The following is a 16,019-nucleotide window of genomic DNA, read 5'->3' as shown; positions in this document are numbered from 1 at the left end:
CACTCATTGGCTACAACAATCCACAATCATTTCCGAGATCGGATCTAGATTGACGGAACTACTGCAGCCTGAGTCGGGAGTGGTATTTTGCGCAATACCCGGTACTTTGCACAAGCCTCAAATACCGGCATGTAACTCGAGAACCGCTAAACGGATTTTGTCGGATTTTGTCGCTATCGACAGGCAACAATTAAGCCTTCAATTCGATATATATATTGTATTACAAAATGTGCACACCCGAGCCACTAGGGGTCACCAAAGTGCCGGTTGCAAAAAGTCCGAAAAACTTCCCACATATGGGCTGTCGCAGGTGCTGTAAGTGTTATTTTTTGTTAAAGCTACTTAAGTAACTTTTGTCTCCAGCTACTGTTGGTGAGAGTAATCACACAAGCGTTGTCCTCACCGTCGATTGCCTTCTTTTCTTTCTTATCTTTCTTCCTCTGAATGCAGAGTGTCCGCTCCAGAAACCTTTCTTCGCTACTGTTGTTCCCCTCTTCTCTTCCGCTCTGGGCTTCTGGCAAACTAAACGATCATTGCCGGTTGATGTAAAACATGTCACTACCGGTGTGCCAGTGCGGTAAGGTCTACACAGACACTACTCCAGTAGACTGAGAGATACAGAGAGAGTCCCCTGGTGGTGATGGAGGATTAATCATCATTGTGTAAACTCGTTTGACAAGGGCTTAAATGTGACAAACATTAATTTATATGTAAAAGTTCCACACAGCAGCTTTAACCCTTTCTGTGCCATTCGAACCACTGCGCGGACCTCCCTGTATCTCCCTTGCACTGCTGCCTACGTACAATTTTTAATGACTATCGAATCCTGCCAGGTGGCAGTATCGCCTACCTTTTGAACTGTGATAGTTTAGTGTGTGGACACCAAAATTCTGCAAGAACTCTCAGAGGACAGAGCGACTTTTTATCGCCTCAAACCTATTTCCTGTATACACGAGTATACACATATACACGAGTAATGGCTAAGGTACAGATACAGCTCTTCAGACTCTAACCTCCGCTGCTCCTCTACCACTCCTCCACCACTCCACAGGCCAAACTGATTTTGTGACTCCTATTGTTCTGGACCGGGCCAGATTCCACACCTCCACTGCCTCCCACAGTGTATCAGGCTGGGGAGACTTTTTCATCTTCAATTAGTTTTCGTCCCAAATGCCCCAGCTCCATCCGATTCCTTCGCTTTTTTCACTGTTTACTTATCATGCATTACAACTAGTGATGGCCCGATCGATCGGCCACCGATCGTTATCGGCCGATAATCAGTATAAATATGCGATCGGTGATCGGCGATAATGCTTTATTTTCGCCGATCGTCAAAACCGATCTCACTCGCTGAGTTCTGTCTCAGACACCGGGTGGTGCGGTGTCTGCTCATCCCTCCAGCCCCTCCCGCACGCATGTAAACACGGGTCTAGTCTAGTCTAGTGGGACGGGAGGACGGCGTCTCCCTGAGCTAACGTTAGCTACCGTTACAAAATGACCCAGTCAACTATTCACTTTTAGTTTAATACATGATGAGGCATTGTCTAACCGAACGGTATCTAGCCGGCTAGCTACTGATAGCTCCTGATATCAACAAATAGTCTAGTAGAGACGTGTATGATACCTGTTAGCTCATGTTAGCGCAAGTTAGTTCACTGTTCAAAACTAAATGTCCCATTGAACTAAAATATACTAAATATTAACGTTATATATCCGGCTAGCAGTAGCTACAGATAGCTCCTGATATCAATGTCTTATAACACTGATTCGACGCGTATTCGAGCTGAGGGCATGTTGAATGTGATATGACCAAAGCGCAGTAACGTTGTACCAATAGGGACCAGCTGCAGCGCAGGAGAATCCTGGCCGTAGCTCGAGGCTACTCGAGTATAGGGTCCAGCTGCAGCTCCGGAGAATCCTGGCCGTAGCTGGAGGCTACTCGAGTACACACAGACAGTGGAGCTTGTTGCGTGGTGGCGATGTCTCGCAGATAATACAAGTACAAGTCTAATTATATAATAATGTATATTTTATAAAAAAAAAAAAATTATATAAAAATAATTTTTAATTTTAATTTTTAATCAAAAACGATCGGTATCGGCCGATATGGCTCACGACGATCGGTGATCGGTATCGGTGGCAAAAAGCGTGATCGGGGCATCCCTAATTACAAAACTAATATGTGCAGTACCCCAAGTCAGACTGCCCCGAAACCCACTTATTAAAATGATCTTGGGGGTCTGAGGGCAGTAGCCCCCGACCCCCCCCCCTGGGGGAGCACTTAAGTTAAGTACCTCCCTTTGTTCTTTTTGGGAGCCAGCGCCATCTCAATCACTGAGCCACCAGCCCCCCTCCTTGCAAATCCCCCTCAGCGTAGTGGGACTGCTTCCCACTATGGACTTTAATTATTCCCAATCGCCCCAGCTCCAACCGATCTTTTCCGATTTTTTCACACGATTATTACACATTGAGTCACTTCCATATGGGCAGTCCCCCAAACCAGACTGCCCAGAACCTGTCTTCTAAAATATTCTGGAGGTCTGGGGGCAGGAGCCCCCGACCCCCTCTCCGGGAGAGCACTTGAGTCAAGTACCCTCCCTTTGTTCTCTTGGGGGCCCAGGGTCAGCTCAGTCACCCCCGAAATATAACACCGGAGTGCTAGTTCTAAAGTGGTAGAAGGATGGTACAAGAGCAGTAGAAGGGAACTGAATCTGAAGAGCTTCATCTGTAAGGTATATTCTATGTCTATTTTACTGAACCTGAAACATGTTTTTGTAGCGATCACAGTGTCGTATTTTACAGGACCTAAACCATGCTTTTGGTAACGATCAGAGTTTTGAGTTAAAACGACCCCCCCTTGATGATTTTGTGAAGACTCATTATGTACATGGTATATCATTTGATTTGGAAGTATTTGGTCATATTGCATATAACGCGTCATATCTCGTGATCTATGAAAAAATACTGGATTATTTTGGAAAGGGGCGATGTTTAATAATAATAATAAATCGGGCGGCTACGTGGCGCAGTGGGCAAGGCGCTCGCAACGAATGCTGGAGACTAGGCTCGAACAGGATGCCTCCTGTTCGAGCCCCACTCTCCACATTGCTTTCAGTTTAGCTGGTCGTCCACAGTAATACACATTGGCCGTATTACGGGGAGGGAAACTGAAGGGTGGGGATCGGGCGTTGTGGACAGCGACTCCTACAGGTCGGTTGGTGCGCCTGCGCAGTAGAATCAAGAAGCGACGGGGGCGGGGCCCCTCCAAAGCCCAGACCCCGGACGCTGAAAGATCGAGCCGCGCAGGTGAAAATATGCGACGGCTGTTACCTCGAGTATCGGAGGGGACTCGTGCTATGTATGACTTAGTCCACATTGCAGCCGGCTTGTGGGAGGCAAGAAACAACGTTCGAAGACAGGGGAGGGTTGAATTGGACGATATGAAAATTGGGATGGGAGAAAAATAGAAAATGGGAGAAAAAGTGGATCAAAAAAATTAAATAATAATAAATCAAATTTCTATAGTGCCTTTCATGAAACCCAAGGTCGCTTTGCAATCAAGAGGGCTAGGGAAAAGGGCGGCTAAGTGGCGCAGTGGGCAAGGCGCTCGCCACTAACGCAGGAGATGCTGGGTTCGAGCCCAGCTCTCTGCGTTGCTACCAGCTTGGCTGGTCGTTCATACTAACACAATTGGCAGTGTTAGGGGTGGGAAAGCTGGTGGGTGGGGATTGGACGTTGTGGACAGCGACTACTACAGGTCGGTTGGTGTGCCTGTACAGCAGAATCAGGAAGCATCGGGGGCAGCGTGAGCCTCCCACCCGTTACTCCTCGCCACTGAGAGATTGCGCTGTACAGGTGAAAAGTTGCGACAGCTGCCTCCTCGTGTACCGGAGGGGACATATGATGCAAGGCTTGGTCCTCACTGCAGCCGACCAGTGGGAGGCATAGTCAAGCAACGTTTGAGACAGGGCAGGGGAGAATTGAAGGGAGAGTTGGCGAGGTGAAATTGGGATGGGAGAAAAATAAGGAGAAAAAAGTGGATAAAAAAAAGAGGGCTACGGAAATGGGGCAGTAGGGGAAAAGGGGAGGATGAGGGCAGGTAAGGGATAATTAACCTAATCTAATCTAAACTAACTAATGGGAAAAAGCCTTGGTGAAGAGGTGTGTTTTGAGAGCAGTTTTGAAAGGGTCCAGGGTTGGGGCGTTGCGGAATTCAGGGGGGAGAGAGTTCCAGAGGGTAGGGGATGCCATGCTGAAGGCTCTGTCACCAAAAGTCCGTAACCTGGTACGAGGGATTGAGAGGAGACCCAGATCGGAGGATCGTAGGTTCCGGGATGGAGTGTGCTGGTGGAGGAGATCAGACGGGTATCCACGGGGGCGAGAGCATGGAGGGACTTGTAGGTGAAGAGCAGGAGTTTGAAAGAGATACAGACATGCATTAAAGCATTCCGTCTCCAGACGGATTTCCGTCAATTTGATTGGGGAGATCCGTCCATTTGATTCGCAGTCTGACGGAAGTATTTGCATGATTTGTAGATGCATACAGATTGAAACAAAATTGAGCCAATCAGAGGCGCCAAATATGGAAAAGGGCTTTTTTTTCCTATCGCGCCAAGCAGTCATCATCACTCAGCGACTCGAGAGACGGGTCGCCTTTTTTGCAGCCTCACGCGTCAACTGCTTGTTTACCAACGTCACAGCCACCACGCTGCTTGCACTCGCTGCTATATACCGATTAGCTAACGTTAGCTTAATAGCGTCTGTTAAATGGAAGGAGTAAGCCGGCCACTAAAAAGAGAACCCACCGCGGGGTTCTCGGATGAAAACGATCAGCGGGACCACCTAACAAAAAGTTTCGAGAGGAGAGGACGTTTGAAGAGACTGGCTAGGCAGCGCTACTGGGGGCTGTAGTGGTGAGTTAACTTGTTCCGTGTGCCGCAACGATGTCAAAAAGAAAAACAGAAACAACACGTTTGTCATTGTCGTGTTACTTCACAGTACAATATGCGAGTCCCCTGCTGTGGTTGTGAGTATACGTTTATTAGCTTAACTCCGTAGCAACATCACACAGGTGTATCGGTAGACAGTCTCCTCCCCACCGTATATATTCTCTCTGTCAGGATCTATGGGTAACATTACTGTATATTTGCATATCGTATATGTCACAAATGTAACAGTACTATATACCTGTAGTATGTCCCTATGCCATAAATGTCATGTCAATGTCATGCATGTCATAAATGTCACTGAATTGAAAATGGGGGACCCTGATGATGTAAACAAGACAAACGTCTTTCTCAGGTCTGCATCCCCTTAACAATTGTGTGTATTGAGCCATACTGTATTGTACCCATTCTGCAATCGGTTAAATATTGATTGATTGTTATAACGGATTGCAGAATGGGTACAATACAGTACAGCTCAATACACACAATTGTCAAGGGGTTGCAGACCAGAGAAAGACTTTCCTCTTTACATCAGGGTCCCCCATTTTCAATTCATCATAACATATATGACATACATGACATACAGATAGATAATACTGCTACATCTATACATTTATGACGTACCAGATTTACACAGTATTGTTTGTGATACAATAAGAGTCTAAAAAAGAGAGCATATACATTTGACGAAGAAACTGTACATTGGAGGAGGATGGGTGGAGGGGGGGGGGACTGTACATTGGAGGTGGTTGGGGAGGGAAGGGTTGGGTAGGCGGGGTGGGGGGGTAACTGTACATTGGATTATCGACGAAACCGAAACAAGTAGGCTCCCTTAAAACGCCAACGCTATTAAAAAGAAATACAGTGGAGGTTAAAATAAGAATATGACTTGGCCTGAAAAAAATTTCAGTCAGGAGATTTTTTTTTGCTTTAATCCCTGTACAGAACTTGACTGGGAGCCAGTGGAGGTGGATGAGGGTGGGGGTGATGTGCTGCCAGGGCTTGGTGTGAGTGAGAACCCTGGCAGCCGAGTATGCAATTAGCGTGTAATAGTACACAAACTACAGTATGTAGAAATTAGGGGTGTAACGGTACGTGTATTCGTCCCGCGAATTTACGGTATGGCCGTCACAGTGCGGTACGCGCAGCCATACGACGAATACGCCCCACAGCGCACACACGCGAGTCGCACATGCAGGCACTCGCGAGGTCCGTCAGACTTCAGAGCGGCGAAAGTGCATGGAGAAAGGCACATACATTGGAACAGCTGCAGGGTCATTACAATTTTACAGTTTTCTTTTGTTTTCTTGTTCGCCCAATAACGTTAACCAAATGAAACCAATGGAAAGACACACGCACGCCGCGCCAACAAACACATCAACATTCTCCCTCGCCGGACTCACAGGCACTTAAATCCAAATAATCCTCTGCCATTGTTGTAATATGTCATCTGTTCTCTAGTATTCACTCTCGTGAAGTTAAATTCTCTCTAGAAGTGAAACTGAAACTTATCAAGGATAAATTGTTAAAGGGGCAGTAGGCAAGTGGATGCCTGAACACAGAATGACACCAGTATCACTGACTACCACGGCAAGCCTATAGAAAATTATTCTATTTAATAATAATAATTATCATAAATATAATATAAATTTTTTTTATTTAACCGAACCGTGACCCCAATACCGAGGTACGTACCGAACCGTGGCGTCTGTGTACCGTTACACCCCTAGTAGAAATGAACTGGTTAGTCAGTGATGGACTATGAACAATGCCTGTCAAATGAGCCATACTATTGTCTCCATAGCTATAATACAGAACACACGATGGGTCTGCAAACATCGCTAAAATGGTCAATAACGCTGGCACCATTGAGTAAAGATGGGGAAATAGTGTGGCACTCAATGAGTTAAAACAAGTGTTAAATAGCTCTACATTCTGACAGCCATCACGGATATAGTGTCAGTAACATGGGTCTCCCAGTCCCTCCGCTTTGCAGTAATCAGAAAATAAATGTTCTGGTATCCTGGTCCCACTTTATCCAACCAGGAGAGAGAACTCTACAAAGTGGGACATGGGTAGCAGGGAAACATGATTGCTTGCTTAGTTGTAATCTCTCTTTTTCCACCTAAACAGTCAATTCAAATGTGTTTCTGACAACCTTTTAGGTGAGATATAGGATATGCAATTGCGTGATATGAATTAATATTTTATCTGCAACGTGTAGCTTGACAGTTTGATCTGAATTTTGTGAGCCAGGCACACCAACTGCAGCATGGTATAGGGTGGCTTGTGCTCGTAATCGTTCTTTTCCCACCTAAACGGTTCACTAAAATATGTTTCTGACAACAGTTTAGGTGGGACGTAGGATATGCAATCGCTGGATCTTAATTCATATTTGATCGGCAACACCTAGTTTGACAGGAAGTTAACCAAAATGCCAATCTATGACACTGTGGGGAGAATTCACAAAGGGATTGCGTGGCTGTTTCTGATGCAATGCCTGTGCAAATAGCCCCAAAACAAACCTTGCTATTCACAAAGCACGTGCAAAGGGTGAAATACGGTGCTAACGGCATTGCCATCATCATTGCGTCTCTGTGCGTCGGTGCTATTTGCGGGTATTTAAATGAGGTAATATGGGTGGAAAATGTGCCCCTTTCTATGCAAATGAAACGATTCACAAAGATTGTCGCTAATTGCCACACGCAGTTAAAGTGACGCTATTTACATTTGGTGGTAACTAATCGCATTAGTGGCCAGCGTCTCCGGTTATCCGTTGGGTTAGGTAATAATCACAATAAAGAGAATAGCACACTCGTATGCTCCAGAATAAACGTTTAATTTGTTTTGTTAGGTCCATGAGGAGTAGACGCTGGAAACACGGTCAATGAAAAGTTTATTCTGTAGTATACGAGAATGCGGGTTCTATTCTCTTAACCTCTTAACTGGTACCGACCCGGCCCCGGGACCTCTTGAGGACGATTTGCCCACCGGCGCGACACCCCACTTTGCGAGCGTCTAGCGGCTCGGGTCTGCATTTCTTAAAATACAATACAAATGGAAAGACTTTTGCGATTTACTTGTAAATGCGTCCAGGTTGATAAAGAAAATGACATTCTTAATCGGCGGTCATGTATCACAAAATTGGACCGTGATGAAGTTTACACAAGGCGTTTTGAGATAGCGGCTCTCGAAGAGGATCATAAAGACTTGATTATTATGGCGCAGCTCCAGGCTTTTGGTCGAAAGTCAGAATGGACTATCGGAAATAAATCGATTTCCAAAAAAAGACAACGTGCTTACACAAACTATTTCTTCGGGGCGATACAAATCTGCCGTGAAGCTTTCCTCTTCATCCACGGGTAAGTTATTATTATTGTCTATTTAAAACTAATATAGTACATCATGCCTATTTTTTTTTAAATGATAATAAAATCTTGAAACTTGATTAGTCTTGTTTATTATCAGGGTCCCCCATTTTATTAAAACTAATTATAGTACATTATAGTAGAGTATAGTAGCATAGTATAGTATAAAGTATAGCAGATAGTATAGACCAAAGACACTATTTGTGTCTTTTGATTTGTGCCACAATTACAATAACTATCTCTCTCTGTCTCCACAATCATGTAGACTGGGTGTGGTACAGACAGGTACCGGTACTTGTGATGATGATGATGATTGATGATGATGATCTAACTATCTTTCAGACCAGCGAGCAGTGGGCCTGTCCACATTTAAGTCCCTCTGGAGGCAATTACTGAGTCATATCACAGCAATCAAACCAATGTCTGATCTTTGCTGGGTGTGTCAGAAGAACAATTATCTGGTTAGTGAACATCACAGTGTTATGAACTTTGAACTGCAACTTCTGTATGAAAAGTGTTATACAAATACAGTTTATTATTATTAATATTAATCATCATTTACTTAACTTTTTTTTTTCAGATTTTCAAAAGTGCCAATCTGCCAGAGGCTGAGAAGTCTGCAAAGCTGAAGCAGCAGGAACAACATCTGGAGCATGTAACCTCTGAGCGGGCTGCCTACAAGGGCATGCTTAAAGCCGCCAAGGAGATCGGTGATGGTCTTTCTCTGGGTGGTCATGTGCCACCGGCAAGCAAGCCCTTGACAATGCATTACAGTTTCGACTACGCTCAAAAGGTGACTACATACCAAGCCCTCTTTCACAACATCATGTTATAATTGTTATAACTACTGCATTGCTCCCTTTTTTTTCTTTCTAAAATCCTTATTCATTTATTGCAGGTGCACTACCCATCAGACCCCCTTCAACCAGGGCCCATGTACTTCTTGGCTCCACGCAAGTGCAGCATATTCGGTGTTTGCTGTGAGGCGATTCCACGGCAAGTCAACTATTTGGTGGATGAGGGGATGGAGTCCAGCAAAGGTAGCAACGCCGTCATAAGCTACCTGCACCACTTCTTCAAAGACCATGGTCTTGGGGAGACAGATGTTGACCTTCACTGTGACAACTGCAGTGGCCAAAACAAGAACAAGTACATGTTGTGGTACTTAGCGTGGCGAGCGCTACATGGTCTTCACCATCGTGTCAATCTCCACCTGCTGATTGTAGGCCACACAAAGTTTTCCCCGGACTGTTTCTTTGGGCTTCTCAAGCAGCGTTTCAGAAAGACCAAGGTGAACACTCTTGATGAGATTGCAGCAGTCGTAAGGGACAGCTCAGTGGCTGGAATCAACATACCACAGCTAGTGGGAAAGGAAGATGGCACTGTAATCGTGCAGTCCTACAACTGGCAGGAACATCTGGGGCCTTACTTCAAGCCACTGCCACAGATCAAGCAGTACCAGCACTTTAGGTGGGTGTGGTCACTGTGTGTTGTGTATTTACTGTAATTAATTATTCACACTTTAGTGCAAAGAATGTCATTGGCAAATGATACAAATGCATTGATATTGTTATGTGCCCTGTACTAACGTTTCACTTTATTATTGCAGCTTTGATTCCAAGGAACCTGGTGTGGTTGTGGCAAAGATGTCTATTGATGGCGCTGAAACCAGATTCCAGCTGCTCCGTGACGTCCGTGTCCTGCCGCCTATAGATGGACTTCCTGTGCTGCCACCACCGGGACTGGACTCTGCAAGACAACACTATCTGTTCCACAAGATCAGAGAGTTCTGTGATGAGGAAGCCCAGGGCGTAACATGCCCGGCACCACCAGCCAAAATATCCAGCGGCGGTTCAAAAAGACCACGGTGATCATCTGGAGAGGCCATCAGAACATTGAACATTGACTTTAGCATGTCTATTTTTATCTCGTGTTATTTTAAATGCTAATAAAATCTTGAAACTTGATTTTGTCTCTTGTTTATTATCAGGGTCCCTTTCACTACCACACTACAGAAGGTTAACCCTTTCACTACCACACTACAGAAGGTTAACCTTTCACTACCACACTACAGAAGGTTAACCCTTTCACTACCACACTACAGAAGGTTAACCTTTCACTACCAGACTACAGAAGGTTAACCTAGTTGTTGTGTCTTTCACTACCACACTACATGTATTTACATCTAAATGCTTCTGGAGAGGCCATCAGAACATTGAACATTGACTTTAGCATGTCTATTTTTATCTCGTGTTATTTTAAATGCTAATAAAATCTTGAAACTTGATTAAGTTTCTTGTTTATTATCAGGGTCCCTTTCACTACCACTACCAGTCACCAGACTCATTTTAATAACAAAGAGCCTCAGACTGGAAAGCTGCCAGGTGTTAATTGCCCTAGAGAGAGGGGGGCCATGGATTACAATGACTTCTGGGTAGTGTTGTAGTTGTTTCACTATTGTCACTGAATAGCCTGCTCGTCTCTTGAAGGCTATTATCTCTGAATACGTTTTGTGATAATCACCGTGAATCATAGGAAGTAGCTTGCAAAGTATCCCACCAAAATGTTCAAGTGATGGCTTATTTTGAAGGTATGAATCTGTACTTTCATAATATGTAAAAAAAAAAAAATGAAGACCCCTCAACATGACCCTGAAGTCCATACCTGGTCACATATATAATTAAAGCCCTATTTGTTATCTGTCGATTGCCACTTCAGGCGACATATCGAGTTACATGTCTATGTAGGGCTGTATCGAATGCTTCGAAGCCTCTATCATAATGTTGACATTCAAATTCTAAATCAACATTTGAATTTTTTATAATTTCTTTTTAATCTTTCTTTTTTTAATAATTTTCTTTTGTCTATTCAATCTGTTTAAACCAATGGGGGGTTTCTTCACAGTTGCAGTTAAAGATTAGGCTACACTAATATTATAATATACCGTACTATAAGATGTCACCATCACTTTCATACCAACCGTGCCCTTATTGGATTATTTATGTTGATGAAACTGATATATAACTGTTATATTCATTAAAGAAAGTTTATTTAATAAAAGACTAATTTAATCAGATTAATCACTTTATTCAAATTGAGGATTTAGTTTGAGAATTTTTTATTGTTTTTTTTTAAAGTAAATTCTTACTTAATCGAAGCTTCGAATGTTAAAAAATTACATTCGGTACAGCCCTACTGATATGTGAGGCGTGCGCCATTGTATACAGCAGAGTAAGATTACCACCCCTGACTCCCGAGGCTCTAGCTCAGTCAATCATTTGGCGATCTCTGAAATTATTGGACAGGGTTGTAGCCAGTGAGTGTGGCTTTCCAATGATACGTGGGGATGTGCGAATCAGGGATCTAGGTGAAAAGTCACAAGCGAAAACCGGGAGAGAAAAACACACTGAATTAATTGAAGTCAATGAGGAAATTGAAACCTGGAGAGCTTTTTTTTGTTTACCAAAATCGCTCCTAATCACTCATTTCTGAACGGATTCCAGCTCATACAAATTCTTTGGGATATACTATTTCTGGATATTGCAACTACTACAGAAAAACTTGAGTAACACATTGTTCTACAACTCAAGTTCAGACCTATGTTACTCTATTTAATTAGCACTAAAAACTTCAGAATGTTATCTTTCAAAAGAGACCGGGCTTATGCATGTGCTATAAGTATAAAGATATGCTTTTCAAAAAGTCCTCAAGTTCAAGTAAAAAAAAATTGCCACTTTTCTCGGTGCCAGTTAAGTGGAATTTCTCCCTCTAAAAATATTCCTAAGTCTGAAATAGTTTTCACTGGCATAAGATTCAGCACCATGGACAGGTCTGCTCAAACAAATTTCTTTTCAGATGACATGACAAACAATGTTGTGCAAATTCTACATGTGATTTATTTTATTCCTATACATCCCTAGATTGTGTTTTGACACATAGAGATAAACCCAGAGTCGATCGGACCGCTCTACACTGAGCTATACCACACCTACAGCATAATACCTCCGCAACAATGAGGCATTCACCTGTAGGAGGTAGGAAGGTCTGATCGTGTGTGTTCAGGAGACTCGGGTGCATAAAAACTTGATCATGGTCATGTCTCTAGTACCCCCACAACCCTACGTACGAGCAAATCTATGAAGGGGAGCAAGTTATGGCAGGAAACTTATTTTGCGAAAACTCCGTTTTCCTTAACCACTAATAAGCTACAAAACCAAACTGTATCATATCAAAACACAATTGGTACCAAAAAAGTATTTGTCCCAAGGACTAGAAGAGCCACAGTATTGATTGTCAGGACTTCCAATTCTCGATCAGAGAATTGAAGCTTCTGTTTTCTGTCTGCCATTGTCCTAGGACATGCATAATGTTGCATGGGCAGTATTTATACTATTTTATCACATCAGGAGCAAATTGCACTTGGATGCTCCGTGAGCCAACAGCGCTACCAGATATCCGGAGCAAATTGCACACCGTATGGGCATGTTTGCACTAGTATATCATTCGTGCAATATCTTTAGTGAATAGGTCCTTAACTCATTGGACGCCACGCAGTTGACCATCGTTTGTACTTACCACGCCAAGCTCTAAGAGATAGGAATAAGTGGCGGTGTTTGCAGGGCTATAACTATATAGCTATGGCCCATTTGACATCGACTATCATTCAATATGTGAAAAAATTTTATTTTTCATCCATACATTCCCGTTTTATACTGTGGTGAATATGAGTATAGTTTTAGAGTGATCCTGTCTAATCCCAGAAAACAACGCTATGCAGCAATATGTGCATTTCACTAAAAGCGGTGCCGTTTCTCGCCTGCACACGGTACTATTTCTAAATCAAATCTATATTATCGGTATTATGTTTCATCATGAATGCATGAAAGGGTGGGGGGGGTCGTTTTTTGATGCTTTGATCATCACTAACGGAATACGTTGTGGAGTAACGTTACAGACACATGGTTGGATCACAGCAGGATTGATACCATATAGCCCTTACTTTCACTAGGATGTACCCCAAAAAGAATATTCCAATTATCTGATTGCGAGTCCCAGTATTGGTGTCGATCGTGTCGCCAACATAATCCGCCACACATCATGCATCGGGAGCATTTGACGCCTCTCAATCCGATCGGTACAACCGCTCCACTTGCCCGATAAAGAAAAGTCCGACCGGAGACATTTGATCGACGCACAGGCCAAGATATAATGTTTCAAAGGGTGCTCGATACTGCCACCTGGGTGGATGCGGCCGGTATTGCACTTTGGCATTCTCAGGATGATTCCCCATGTTAACCCAGAGTCTGTGTGCCTGTAATGAATGGAAATATCGAATAAAATAATTAACGATGAAAACCAGACTATACTCAGGTTTTTGGGGGTCCTGGCGCTCAACGCATAGCAAGATAACCCGACTATCATCGTGTCTGGCGTCCAAAGAGTTAAGACGGAGCAAATAGCGGTTAAGTTAAGGGTGCTATTAGCGGGCGCAATCCATTCTTTGTGAATTCGCCCCTGTGTGCCCCATTATATTTTGCACTACTCATTTGATGTCACTGTTAAAAAGTTCAATGAGTTTAAGGCCTCAATCTCCCCCCTCCATACCCCCCCTCTCTCTCGCTCTCACTTTCTCTCTCTCTCGCTCTCTTCTTTTCCTTTCCCTCCATCTCTGTGGTTTAGAGTATTTTATTTCCCTCGTCAGCTGAACGAGGGTGAATCCTCTACTCTGACCACACACACTTCCTGTCCAGCAGCCTCAGCCAATGCCACAAGCCCTCACACACACTCTTAACAACTCTGGAGTGTACACACACACACACACACACACACAAGCTCTCAAACACACACTCTTAACAACCCTGGAGTACACACGCTCACACTACACACTCAAGCTCTCTCATACACATACTCTTAACAACCCTGGAATACACACACACACACACTCACACTCACACACACTTAAACAGCCCTAGATCTCCATTTCCCAACCCACACACACATTTTCCCAATATCTCAGAAGCCTTCACTCAAATCACCCCATATGTTCCTAGTCCCATAATCCCACATTCTCACACACTATCCCCATCCTACACTTTATAACACACACTATCCCCACCCTACACTTTATAACACGCACTATCCCCACCCTACACTTTATAACGCACACTATCCCCACCCTACACTTTATAACACACACTATCCCCACCCTACACTTTATAACACACACTATCCCCACCCTACACTTTATAACACACACTATCCCCACCCTACACTTTATAACACACACTATCCCCACCTTACACTTTATAACACACACTATCCCCACCCTACACTTTATAACACACACTATCCCCACCCTACACTTTATAACACGCACTATCCCCACCCTACACTTTATAACACGCACTATCCCCACCCTACACTTTATAACACACACTATCCCCACCCTACACTTTATAACACGCACTATCCCCACCCTACACTTTATAACACGCACTATCCCCACCCTACACTTTATAACACGCACTATCCCCACCCTACACTTTATAACACGCACTATCCCCACCCTACACTTTATAACACGCACTATCCCCACCCTACACTTTATAACGCACACTATCCCCACCCTACACTTTATAACAACTGCGTGCTTCTCCCTCAATCAGCTCCAGCTTCACAATTATTAATTTCTTCATTCTCTCCATTTCTATCCTAACCCAAGTTAGGTGTGTGTGTGGGGGGGGGGGCATGTGTGTGTGTGTGTGGTGTGCTTCAGCCCTATATACATGTAATCTTGTGTGTGTGACGTACGTATATTTGTGCGTGTGTATGCTCCTGTGTTGTATATGTCTGCACATTGGCAGTAAAGTGTATGTATGAGTGGATATGGCTTGACATTGATGTAAAGGCCACAAGTTGGCTTGTCGGAGCAGACTATAAATAAAGTCTGATTCTGCTCTCTGTCTCTGCCGTTACTCCAACTAGAGAGAGGAAAGCGAGGTGAACATGGTTTCTATGTTTGGCTTTGATGATGTATAGTGGAGGAGAGGACAGAACACACACATACATACATACATACATACATACATACATACATACATACATACATACATACATACATACATACATACATACATACATAACATACATACATACATACATTGAATGTCTAGAAAAGAAAAAAAACACATTCCCCAGCTTTTGTGACCAAGCCTCCAGTCTGTGGATTCTAACGAACTGCCAACTCTGAAAGGAATCTCATTCATCTTCCTTTTGAATTCCAATTGTTTTCTCTCACAGGCCACCAGCATTTCCTTTTGCAAAATGCTTGTGTTATTCTCTCTTACCAAGGACGTAGACCATGACTTAAAACAACCAACAACAACAATAGTGAAACAAAGCCGCCGCTGTTATTCTTTTAGTTTTTTGTTTGTTTCTTCTGGTGCCGTTTTTCTGCTGTCCGATGGTGTGGTGGTTGTAGAGGGCTATAGGCACATTAGCATCTGAAGCTAATGCACCATGTCACGCCAAGCGCCAGCCTCAGTGGCACAGAGTGGTCATTGATACATGTGTCGACACACACACACACATATATATATATATATATGCGCACACGCATACACACACTAGCGCACACAGAGAAACTTTTCAATACCCAATATGTTCTCCATTTCTTGCCTAACCCCCTTCACACACACACATGGAC

The 16,019-nt window shown here is 43.7% G+C and overlaps 1 protein-coding gene across 2 annotated transcripts in view; it reads left to right on the top strand.

Moving 5' to 3' along the window:
• kdm4c (lysine (K)-specific demethylase 4C) overlaps positions 1–16,019 on the top strand; it is a 111,629-nt gene that overhangs the window by 72,151 nt on the left and 23,459 nt on the right. The gene's annotated exons all lie outside the window — the stretch shown is intronic.

This window comes from Notolepis coatsorum, assembly GCF_963971535.1.
Source record: "Notolepis coatsorum genome assembly, chromosome: 7".
NCBI lineage: Eukaryota > Metazoa > Chordata > Actinopteri > Aulopiformes > Paralepididae > Notolepis > Notolepis coatsorum.
Note: the sequence above shows the minus strand (reverse complement) of the source record. Positions and strands in the feature narration are given on the sequence as shown.